Below are 12731 nucleotides of genomic sequence, written 5' to 3'. Positions count from 1 at the left end.
GTGTTCGTGTCATTTATGTTTTTCATTCAGTGTCAAAGTTCTACAGTATGAGGTATTTATCGTTCCCACTAAGAAATATATATGAGTAAGTGTTATCTAACGCTGTCCGTAAAAAGCAGCCATAACGGTAGCATTTCCATATATATAACTTAGCTGAGGAAGTGATAGTCTGCCAAGAATACTATTTGTCCCTCGTATCTCTATACGAGCTATAGCATCACTGGGCCCCTTGATAGAGTTAGATTATATGCATGCGGTATAATTACAAGAGTAATTATATTTGATAATCTACTCAAGATCAAGAAAAGATACAGTTAACAAGGATGACACATATCTACCTTAAAACTGATCTGATAGCTATGAGACAGAAGAACTGACACAAGTAAATTGTTTACTGGATCGTGATATTGTACAGTACAGCATCATTTGTGTAATTGGATGGTCATGATGTGTTGCCAGATGCCACCCATGACTAACAGAAGTTAAAACAGTTTTAACTCTGTTTACCAACATAACACAGATCCTATTAGGTCACACCATATAGGAGCTACTCGGAGAATCTTACTGATTAATTATAAATTGATTATAATTAATATTAAGATGGTTATAATTAATTATACGTGATATAATTAAATTATAAATGTCATTTAGAATGACAAGCAGAAACAACGGTTAATTTATAAACGTACACGTTACGTTGTATAAAAGTTACCGAACAATAACCGAAAAGAAATATAATTGTACATGACAATTATATATATATGATTTGGAATTTTAATTGTTAATTATGGATTTGAATTATGGGTTTAAAAGCCCAAAATAATCAAAGCCTTAATTAAAATTAAAGGCCCAAAGTCAAAGCCCAAAATCAAAGCCTTAATGGGCCAAGGGCAAAATGGTCATTTCACACCTATGCCACCTTGCATGACACCTTAGGGGTGTAGAAGCATGGAGAAGAGTGTGGAAGGGTGTGGAAGGGGTATTTTGGTCTTTTCACATATTAAAGGATGGGGTGTCAAGGGCTTTTGGTAAATAGATTTGTTTTGAGGGGTATTTTGGTCTTTTGCGAACCTCCTCAAAACACTATAAATAGAGGGGTGAGGGTAGAGAGAAAATTTGCTAATTCACATGTTAATCTGATTACTTTGTTAATCGGTTTTTCTCTCTTCCCTGATTTCGGTTATTACGAGATTCGGAAAAATATATTTTTGCAAACTCTGCGGTATTTCGTGTTTTGCTTTTTAAGTGAAACTGAATAACTTGGAGTCTTAAATATATTTAATCTGTCCCTATTTCGGTGAATAGTGTTTCTGCAGAATTCCGCGGTTTACGGTATTTCTGGCAGAAGAAGTAAATCGCTCTCCGGTTAGTCCTGGTGGATAACCAATAGAGGTATCACACGTGTGATACTGCGAGTCGATTCCATCCCTGGTGAGGCTCTACTCGCTCGGTCTGCATTCCAACTGAGATTTGGAATCAAGGTATAAATTGTTATATTAATCTATTTAATTTGTAAATAGATTTAATGCTTTAGGAAATCAATTATGGAGTAGATCTGTAAATAGGATTAAACGAATCTTCTTGATTCATTTAATCCGTAGCTTAAGTTAGATGTAAAAATTTTTGTTTTACTCTTTCCGCAGCTTAAGCTAATTAAATGGGTTTGAACCGTTCACGAAAACCCAACAATTATCACCCTCTAAAAACCATTTAAGCTTTGCCCTTTGTTGCCAATGTAATTCTTCATCGTTATATATTTTATATAAGGTGGTTTGACAATCTCTCCATTGAGAGTGGTCATCTGGTGTGAGGAGATTTGAATCATTAAGGTGCTCAAAGTGTTCTAATTGTTCTAAGAGATCAGTTTTCTGTCTTCTCTTTTGACCTTGGAAATTTGCATTCCATCCTCTTAATTTTTGTCGTAAGAATTGGAGTTTGAATTTCCAAGAGTTTCCTAAGTCAGGTTCTAATGGAAAACTTGTCCACCATGAGATGATTAATTCAGCAAATCCATCTTGGTTAATCCAAGATTTTTCAAATCTAATTGTTTTGCCTATGTAGGTAGCTAAGGAATCAGTATGTAAAATGAGTGGATTATGGTCTGAATAAATTCGTGGCAGTGAAGTGACTATAGAATGAGAGTAATGTGTAAACCATTCATGTGTGCAGAGAAATCTATCAAGTAATGCCTTAGAAGGAGAGGTTAATGATCTTGCCCATGTAAATTTCCTATCTGTTAAGGGACATTCAATTAAGTGCAGGTCATTGATGAGATTATTGAATCTGTTGCTGAGAATGAAATTATAGGAAGGTCCTTGACGTTCTGTTCTTTTTCTAATTAAATTGAAATCTCCAAAAATAATCCAAGCAGGGGGGGCTAATCTTTTGATGGATTGTAATTCAGATAGAAAAGGCCTCCTCAAATTGGATTGTACTGGACCATAGACTATAGTAAGAAACCATTCAAAGTTTTCAGCTTTGTTTTTGACATGGACTGTTATGGAATAGTCTTTGATCCAAGTATCTAGAATCCAAAATAGTCCTAGCAAAAGACCTCCTGAGGCACCATTTGAACTTTTGGAGATCCAATTAGTTATAGAAGAACTGAAGGAATTTAATAGTCTAGAAGAAAAGGACTTTTTTTTAGTTTCTTGTATTCCTACAATGTCTATATGATGGTGGTGAAGAATTTTCTTAATATGTATATAATATTTATGTATATGTATATATAAATATACATATTTATGGGAATATGCTAGCATGTTATGCATAGCATAGAGCCCCTCCATGCAACGCTTTGGATTTTGACTTTTTAAAATCCTAACGGTCGATCCGAACCGTTCATCTTGTTCTCCATATTAATATGTATTTGGAGACCAAATTTTACATTTTTTAGAATTTTTTTACTATTTCCTTAGATTTATTGAAAATCGCTGTTTTTTTATGGTCCAGATTTGCTGAAAATAGCGATTTTCAATAAATCTAAAGAAATAGTAAATAAAATTCCAAAAAATATAAAAATTTGGTCCCCAAACACATATTAATATGGAGAACAAGATGAACCGTTCAGATCGACCGTTAGGATTTTGAAAAGTCAAAATCCAAAGCGTTGCATGGAGGGGCTCTATGCTATGCATAACATGCTAGCATATTCCCATATATATATGTATATAATATTTATGTATATGTATATGTATATGTATATATATGTATATGTATATGTATATGTATATAATATTTATGTATATGTATATGTATATATATGTATATGTATATAATATTTATGTATATGTATATGTATATGTGTATGTGTATGTGTATGTGTATGTGTATGTGTATGTGTATATGTATATGTGTATGTGTATGTGTATCTGTATATGTATATGTATATGTATATGTATATGTATATGTATATGTATATGTATATGTATATGTATATGTATATGTATATGCATGTGTATATGTATATGTATATGTGTGTGTATATATGTATATGTGTATGTGTGTATATATATGTATATGTATATGTGTATATATATATGTATATGTATATGTGTATATATGTGTGTGTGTATATATGTATATATATATATAGAGAGATAGGCTAATGTGCTTTCGGTAGCATATGGGCCGAAATACACACGGTCCAAATTTGAAATTTTAAAATTCAAAAAGTCGATCTGAACTGTTCATCTTGTTCCTCATATTAATATGTGCTTGGAGACCAAATTTTACATTTTTCTTAATTTTTTTACTATTTATTAAGCCACTTTGAAAATCGTTAATCCAACGGTTTTACTGTTTTGTTAAGCCACCATTGGATTAGCAATTTTTCAAGTGGCTTAATAAATAGTAAAAAAATTCAGAAAAATGTAAAATTTGGTCTCCAAGCACATATTAATATGGAGAACAAGATGAACGGTTCAGATCGACTTTTTGAATTTTGAAATTTCAAATTTGGACCGTGTGTATTTCAACCCATATGCTACCGAAAGCACATTAGCCTATCTCTCTCTCTCTCTCTCTCTCTCTCTATATATATATATATATATATATAGAGTACGGCTAACGCGCTTCCTCTAGCATATGGGCCGAAATGCTTCCGGTGGAAATTTGAAATTTCAAAATCCAAAAAGTCGATCTGAACCGTTCATCTCCTTCTCCATATTAATATCTGCTTGGAGACCAAATTTTACATTTTTCTGAAATTTTTTACTATTTATTAAGCCACTTTGAAAATCGCTGATCCAACGGTGGCTTAACAAAACAGTAAAACCATTGGATCAGCGATTTTCAAAGTGGCTTAATAAATAGTAAAAAAAATCAGAAAAATGTAAAATTTGGTCTCCAAGCAGATATTAATATGGAGAAGAAGATGAACGGTTCAGATCGACTTTTTGGATTCTGAAATTTCAAATTTCCACCGGAAGCATTTCGGCCCATATGCTAGAGGAAGCGCGTTAGCCGTACTCTATATATATATATATATATATATATAGGAATATGCTAGCATGCTATGCATAGCATAGAGCCCATCCATGCAACGCTTTGAATTTCGGCTTTTCAAAATCCTAACGGTCGATCCGAACCGTTCATCTTGTTCTCCATATTATATGTATTTTGGGACCAAATTTTATATTTTTTTGGAATTTTTTTACTATTTCTTTAGATTTATTGAAAATCGCTGTTTTCAGTAAATCTGGACCATAAAAAAATAGTGATTTTCAATAAATCTAAAGAAATAGTAAAAAAATTCCAAAAAATGTAAAATTTGGTCCCCAAACACATATTAATATGGAGAACAAGATGAACAGTTCGGATCGACCGTTAGGATTTTAAAAAGTCGAAATCCGAGGCGTTGCATGGAGGGGCTCTATGCTATGCATAGCATGCTAGCATATTCCTATATATATAGAGAGAGAGAGAGAGAGATGGGCTATGGTGCATTGCAATGCATGAACCCCTTATGCATTGCAATATAAATTACGGATTTAAAGTCCAAATGACTGATCCGAACCGTTCATCTTGTTCTTTATATTAATACGTGCTTGGGAACCAAATTTTACATTTTTTGGAATTTGTTTACTATTTATTAAGCAATTTTGAAAGTCGCTAATCTGATGGTCCAGAAAATTTTACTGTTCACAGCAAAACAACAATTTTAAAAAATGCTTAATAAATAGTAAAAAAATTCTAAAAAATATAAAATTTGGTCTCCAAGCACATTTCAATATGGATTAAACATCTAACGGTTCGGATCGGTCATTTGAACTTTAAATCCGTGATTTATAGTGCAATGCATAAGGGGGTTCATGCATTGCAATGCACCATAGCCCATCTCTCTCTCTCTCTCTCTATATATATATATATATATATAGAGTTAGGCTGGGGTGCTATGGATAGCATAGAGGCCTCTATGCTACGGCTCAATATTCGAGTTTTCAAAATCCAAACGGTCGATCCGAACCGTTCATCTTATTCTCCATATTAATATCTGCTTGGAGACCAAATTTTACATTTTTCTGAATTTTTTTACTATTTATTAAGTATTTTACAAAATTGTTGATCCAACGGTGGCTGCACAAAACAGTAAAATCGTTGGATTAGCGATTTTCAAAGTGGCTTAATAAATAGTAAAAAAATTCAGAAAATTATAAAATTTGGTATCCAAGCAGATATTAATATGGAGAATAAGATGAACGGTTCGGATCGATCGTTTGGATTTTGAAAACTTGAATATTGAGCCGTAGCACGGGAGGCCACTATGCTATCCATAACACCCTAGCCTAACTCTATATATATATATATATACACACACACACACATATACATAAATATTACATACATATACATATACATAAATGAGTTAGGCTAATATGACACTAGTGTTATATCAAACTAAATAACACCACATCTTAAACCCTTAGATCTGCTTTAAGATTCGTACAAAATGAAGTGCTTGAACAGTAAAAGCGGATAGTACGAATCTTAAAGCAGATCTAAGGGTTTAAGATGTGGTGTTATTTAGTTTGATATAACACTAGTGTCATATTAGCCTAACTCTACATAAATATTATATACATATATATGTATATTTATATATACATATTCATAAATATTATATACATATACATATATTAGACATATATTATAAAAAAAATGAGTTATACATATATTATATACACATATACACATATATTATATACACATATACACATATACATATACATATACATATACATATACATATACATATACATAGAGATGGGCTATGGTGCATTGCAATGCATAGGCCATGGTGTGCATTGGACCATAAATCACCGATTCAAAGTCCAAATGACCGATCCAAACCGTTCATCTTGTTCTCCATATTAATATGTGCTTGGAGACCAAATTTTACATTTTTTGGAATTTTTTTACTATTTATTAAGCCACTTTGAAAATCGCTGATCCAACGGTGACTGTTTGGAACAGTAAAATCAGAAGCCACCGTTGGATCAGCGATTTTCAAAGTGGCTTAATAAATAGTAAAAAAATTCCAAAAAATGTAAAATTTGGTCTCCAAACACATATTAATATGGAGAACAAGATGAACGGTTTGGATCGGTCATTTGGACTTTGAATCGGTGATTTATGGTCCAATGCACACCATAGCCTATGCATTGCAATGCACCATAGCCCATCTCCATATACATATACATATACATATACATATACATATACATATACATATACATATACATATACATATACATATACATATACATATACATATACATATACATATACATACATATATTATATTATATATACATACACATCTATTATTAAAAAAAAATCAAACCATGAATATTTTCTTTCTCCAAACTCTAAAAAACAAAAAAAATCAGGGCCGCAGAAAAAATCTGCGCTCCGAATAAAAAAAATCTAAAAAAAAAAAAAATCGGGGCGCAAATTTTTTCTGCGGCCCAGAATAAAAAATCCGGGCCGCAGAAAAAATCTGCGACCTGTGTATTTTTAAGATTCAACTCAAAACCTGGTTATTTTTAATAAAATAATTTTTTTTTTTGGGTATTTTAAAAAAAAAATCGGCAAGGAAACGACCGGATGTGGGACCACCTAGGAGGGAGCAAGCGGTTCCCCTGGACACGTCATCATGTGATTAAAATAGTTGGTCCTGGCTGGAAATTACAATTTTTTATTGCAAATGTACTGATATAAATTATGAGATACTCTTTCCTCTTTGATTATAGAAGGCAAAGGCGCTTCCAATAATTGGTGCCAGAGACAGCTATTTATCAATTATTAAAATAAAATTATTGCTTTGCTTCTCAACTGAAGTCAATATACAGAGAAATTGATGCCTGATGCATCCCTTATTGTATCACATTAGAACAGCAGAAGCAAATTAAGTTCTTTTCTTTTTTCCTTTTAGGTTAATATTGACAGTTTTGTACCCTGGAAAAAAACATGAAATTGGGCACTTTACTGTAATTTAATTTTAATAACAAAACTTCACCGCAAGATGGACAAACCATACAAAACAAATACATATAATCAATTTTAATGCATTCATTTTTATTATTTTTTAAACGCATAATTTGATTTTAAATTAAGTAAAAAGTTTTATAAAGTGTGCATGTAAGTGCATCACTCATAAAATATATCAACTTTAACAATTTGAGTTTGTTATTTGAAGTTAATCCAAAAAAACCTTGAAACTTAGCTCATCAAATTTAAATATTTCTGGTTCTTACTAAAAAAACAAATACATAAATGAATGAATAAATTGATAACCAGGGACAAAAGAAATTATTTGTGCCATTGTAGACTATCCATTGAAAGAAAGAGAATATTTTAATTAAATAACTATCAGTCCTGCCCCTTTAAGTTATTGAAATCTAGCAATTAACTAGCAAACATAGAATACAATACTTCACCAATAGCTGTGTTTGTTTGTTATTGGTTACATGTGGTAACATATTTTTAATCAGCCAATTTTTTATTTTTATTCTGTTCATAAATTAAGAGAGTACCAAAGTCGCTGGACTGCACCAGTTGCTCTCCTAGTCATGCATCACCATTTGTCAAATGTCATTTAAAAAAGTTTGTTACCTTTTTAGGAACCAATAGTCAGATACAATCTACAAGCAATAGCGTTGCAAAAATTTCAAATGTCACTTGAGAATTTTATAAGCGAAAATATCAAAAGAAACTGGTCTATTATAATTAAAAAAAAATAACAAATGTTTGAGGAAACCCCGCCAAATAAAAGAAATTAAGAAAATAAACCTGGACACCTGGTCGATGTCTCACTGACTCACTGTTCTACGGATGGGCCACATGGATGTAGTCACAGTTAATCAGTTAATCAAAAAATAGGATGCGGTGGTCCCGGAAGAAACCGTTTCACGGAACACGTCAGCATCTGGCATCTTGGGCCCGTCCAATTTAGCATTTTCGGCGTTTTGCGCCAGGTGTATGGTCCATTTGGGCCAAACCCGCTGGTATGGCCTACGTCGCTTTCATCCGACTCACCTGCGGGCCCCACCCCCACTCTCCAGAACGCGTATCCTCTGCATTAACTCAAAATGAATCTTTTGAGTTAATGAATCTCAACCGTCTAATTTTAAACGGAGCCAATCCATACCCTGTTTATGATATAGGAGGCCCCTTAATATTAGTGCGGATTTAGTCTACACGAATCTTAAAACATATCGAATGATCATGATTTATTAACCTAAAAGATTCCCTTTTGAGTTAATGCAGAGGATACAAATTCCACTCTCCAAAGACGATTCGCTCTCGCCATTTCTACCTTCCCATTTCCCGCTCGCACGCACCCATAAAGCGTGAATGCGTGATGCCTCTTTTCACCTTCGGATATTTTGCACGGGCACCCTTATATAAGTGTGTATTCGTAATTTATGTGTGCCACTATATCCAAAGAAGCTCGTGAATTTGATATCAGAACTCTTCTGGAGTTCTGGTCGACTTTCAAAGGATGCATATTTTAAACATTTTGAATTCCGAGATGAAGAAGGTGAAATTAATTATTTTTTGTGAATCTATTTTAACATTTTGAACCACTTGATTGATTAACAATAAAATGTAAAAGTTTATTTATAAAATAAATATTTGACAAGTGAAATGTATTAAGATTGATAATTTAAATTCTTTATTTAGAACCAATATGGTAGTTTTGAGGTTAAATTCGCTAATTTTTGAACTAATTTGATGTGTTTATATGTGTCATAATATAAAAAGTAAGAAAATATGGACAACTCTTGTCGTAGGCCAACAACTCTTATAAAAAGTAAAAGTTATGTACAAGTAGAGTGGAAAAAACGTGCCGTGTCGTGCTATGCAGTGTCGTGTCATGTCGTGATTAACATGCCGTAATTTTTAGCTCGTGCTATGACATGTCATGACTAAAATGTTAAGAGGTGATCACGGTACACGAATGATCACGCCACGTGAGTCACGTTGTGCTCAAACATATTGTGACCAAACATGATTTGCATGACCATTTGATCACAATTTAGGTTAGTTTATTTAAGACTCACTATTTTATCAGGATTTAATGATTCTAATTACATGTGATTCATGTGATCACGTGTCGTGTCAAATTTTCTAAAGATGATCACGTCAAGAGACGTACGAGTTACAATACGTAACTGATACGCGTGCCGTACCATTTTGTACTGTAACCGTACTGTTCCATGACCGAACCGGCTTCGCAGTACCATTTTTTCCACTCTATGTACATAAACTAAGACATAAAAGTATGATGAGTCTCCTGTTTTGTGAAATATGGGGATCATAATGATTATTTTTCCATAAAAGTATGGTGGTCAATTTGAATTTGCTTTATAGACCGGGTTGAAAAACGAAAATTTTACTGCTCGAATTAGTGCAATTTAAAAAAGAAAAAAAAGAGATATCACTTGACCAGTTAGTAAAGTGTAGACCTCCCTTGGTTGTATGCTTAATTTTCTGACTTATTCTGTTATTCAACTTCTAAAAATAGCCCTAATAAGCTAATCTTAGTAAAGATTTTTTGTTTTACAAATGTGTTGTTGGTGTGTAATTATTGCAAGTGAGAAAGGTATTACTGATATCTCGCTATTTTGTCTATATTCCGACTGTACTTTGCATTAAAACTTGTGCCTAAAACTCTGAAATCGTGTTTATTTCATTAAATATCTATAGGATGTGGTACTACTGCGCTTTTGTTCTTATTTTGCAGGAAACGGGCGAAACTAAGGAAGAACTTGGAGTCCGAAGAGCTATACACGGACCGTGCACCATCTGCATGCGGACCGTATACCCTCTGCCTGACCACAGATTGAAGACACACGACCGTGCACAATCCACCTCACCAGGACCCAGGCACACGGTCCGTGCACCCATGCATACGGACCGTGTATGGCATTTCCAAAAACATAATCAAAGATGGAAATAGAGGCCAGCTGGGGAAGGTCGTGAATGGAAGGTTTAAAAGTGAGATTCTAGGCAATAGAGAGACCATTCTGGAGCCAAGGACAAAACCTAGGGTTTGGAAAAGACAGCTAAGCTTAGAGAAGAAGAGGAGAGGAGGAAAACGCGAATTTTGCGATGAATTTTCATTTTTCTTAGAATTTTGTGATGAACTTTATCATTGTTATCTGTTTTATTTGCTTTTTAACTATGTTAGGCTAAAAACTTTTGTTTCTAGGGTTATGATGTAGTAGAATGCTTTGTTTTACTTGCTAGTTATTGGAATTTGTGTTGAATTTTGTGCTTGCTTGTTGTGTAGTATTTTGTTGCTTAGTTAAATTTGTTTGAATTGATTGGTTTATCCGTTAGATGAATGGCCACATTTAGATGGTAGTTAAAAGCCCTAATATTCAATTAACCAAACTAAGTGTATGGGGTAGGTTTGTGAACCTAGAGGTGAAACCAAGTAATAACCGAGTGGCAAAACTTTCCTCACGCTGAGAGATTGAGGTTATCTTTAGTAAACCAACAAGTAACTTAGGTTAATTAAGCCAACAAATGAGAGTTGGGGGTTTAAGAACCCCTAAGAGGACAGAAATTGAGTTATGTACTAAGTAATTAAGCCAACAAACGAGAGTTGAGGTTTAGGGACTCATGTATGGTCAATAGAATCCTGCACAAAGGAACAACACAGAAACCAGTAGCTACTGTATTAACTTGAGGGCCACACGGACCGTGTATGAGAGTACACGGTCCGTGCACATTACACACGACCCGTGCATGAGAGTGCACGGATTGGGCACCTTAAGGCTAAGCTAAGATGAAGTTATAAACCCTAGGAACCCCTTTTTTATTAATATTTAAAACCAAACCAAAAACCATTTTATTGCTTTGAACATTGTTATTGAATTGTTAGGATACGAAATACCTCAAAATCATCTTTTGCAGACTTCTAGAATTTCTATAAATAAGTAAGAGTTTGGTAATTCTCATACCGTCCTGTGGATTCGACACCCAGCTATATCCAACTTCTGTTGTAAGCTTACAACTGGATTGAGTACATCTAGGTATTAAAAGCTTATATGTTTCCGAACGAACAATTACATAAAATAGTCTTTTTGTGGGAAATAATATTATAAGGAAATTTGTAAATGAAAATTAAACCATAAAAAAGATACACTGACGAAAATTGTTTAATTAAAATGGATCTACAATAAAAATTATTGCAATTTTAAATTGCAAAAAAAAAAAAATGAATGAATTAACTAATCTTTAAGCAGTGTCATTTTCTGATAAAGCTTCTAAATGTTGGATAAATAATAATATGTTATAATATATCATAATGTTGTTCGAGTAGCTAATGTCATCTTGTGTTTCTACGGTGAAAAATAATATTAATAAAATGAGCACCAAATATATGATGTTTTATGATTACTAGTCGGCAAAAATATAATAAATTGACCTGATTACTAATAGGTAAGGGGATCAATTGTCTAATTTTCTATGCCCCATTATGCATCCTTTTTTATTTCGTCAATTAAATAATATTATATTTTGAACCCAGAAGTACATCAAGTTTGTACTTGTCAGGGTACAATCATATTATAAGTCATAAAATTTAAAATTCACTTGTGCAATATTAAGAAATGAAAACGACCAACACATTAAATTTATTGCATGAAGCCATCGACATTAAAATTTAAAAAAAAACTTTGAATTTATAACTTCGAATTAATACGTGTGTACTACTTATGGATCCCAACGAGACCAGTTGTTCGAGTGTATTTTTAATTATTACCATAAAAAAATTATAAATGAGTATGATGGGGTATCCAAAAAAGAAATTGTTTAATCCACACTCTTAATACTTTTCAAATTAAATACCAACATTCGATCAAAATTAAAATGTGAGGTTCAATTGTTCAAACCAATCAATTAAATAATACAATAAATAATTTTAATTTACACAAATAATACAGAGTTTTTATTTAATCCGCAACGACTATTTGGTGCGACAAATGTCTCCATCTAATTTTGACACATAGTTAAGATCCATTCCTCGAATCAGAAAAAAAAAAAAGAAAAAAAAAATATCCATTCCCCAAGGACATCTGTGATTCACTGTTTGTACATTAATAGATTCATTTCTTGTAGCGGGTATTTTACCTGAGACAAAGCGACCCAACTGTAAGTTCTGACAGAATAGAAGCCAGCAGAAAGATGAACAGGGACTTTTGGGTAACCGGCTATAG

The sequence above is a fragment of the Carex rostrata genome, chromosome 15 (assembly GCF_964058835.1).
Source record: "Carex rostrata chromosome 15, lpCarRost1.2, whole genome shotgun sequence".
Lineage (NCBI taxonomy): Eukaryota > Viridiplantae > Streptophyta > Magnoliopsida > Poales > Cyperaceae > Carex > Carex rostrata.
The sequence above is the reverse complement of the archived record's forward strand: the minus strand, read 5'-3'. Positions refer to the sequence as shown.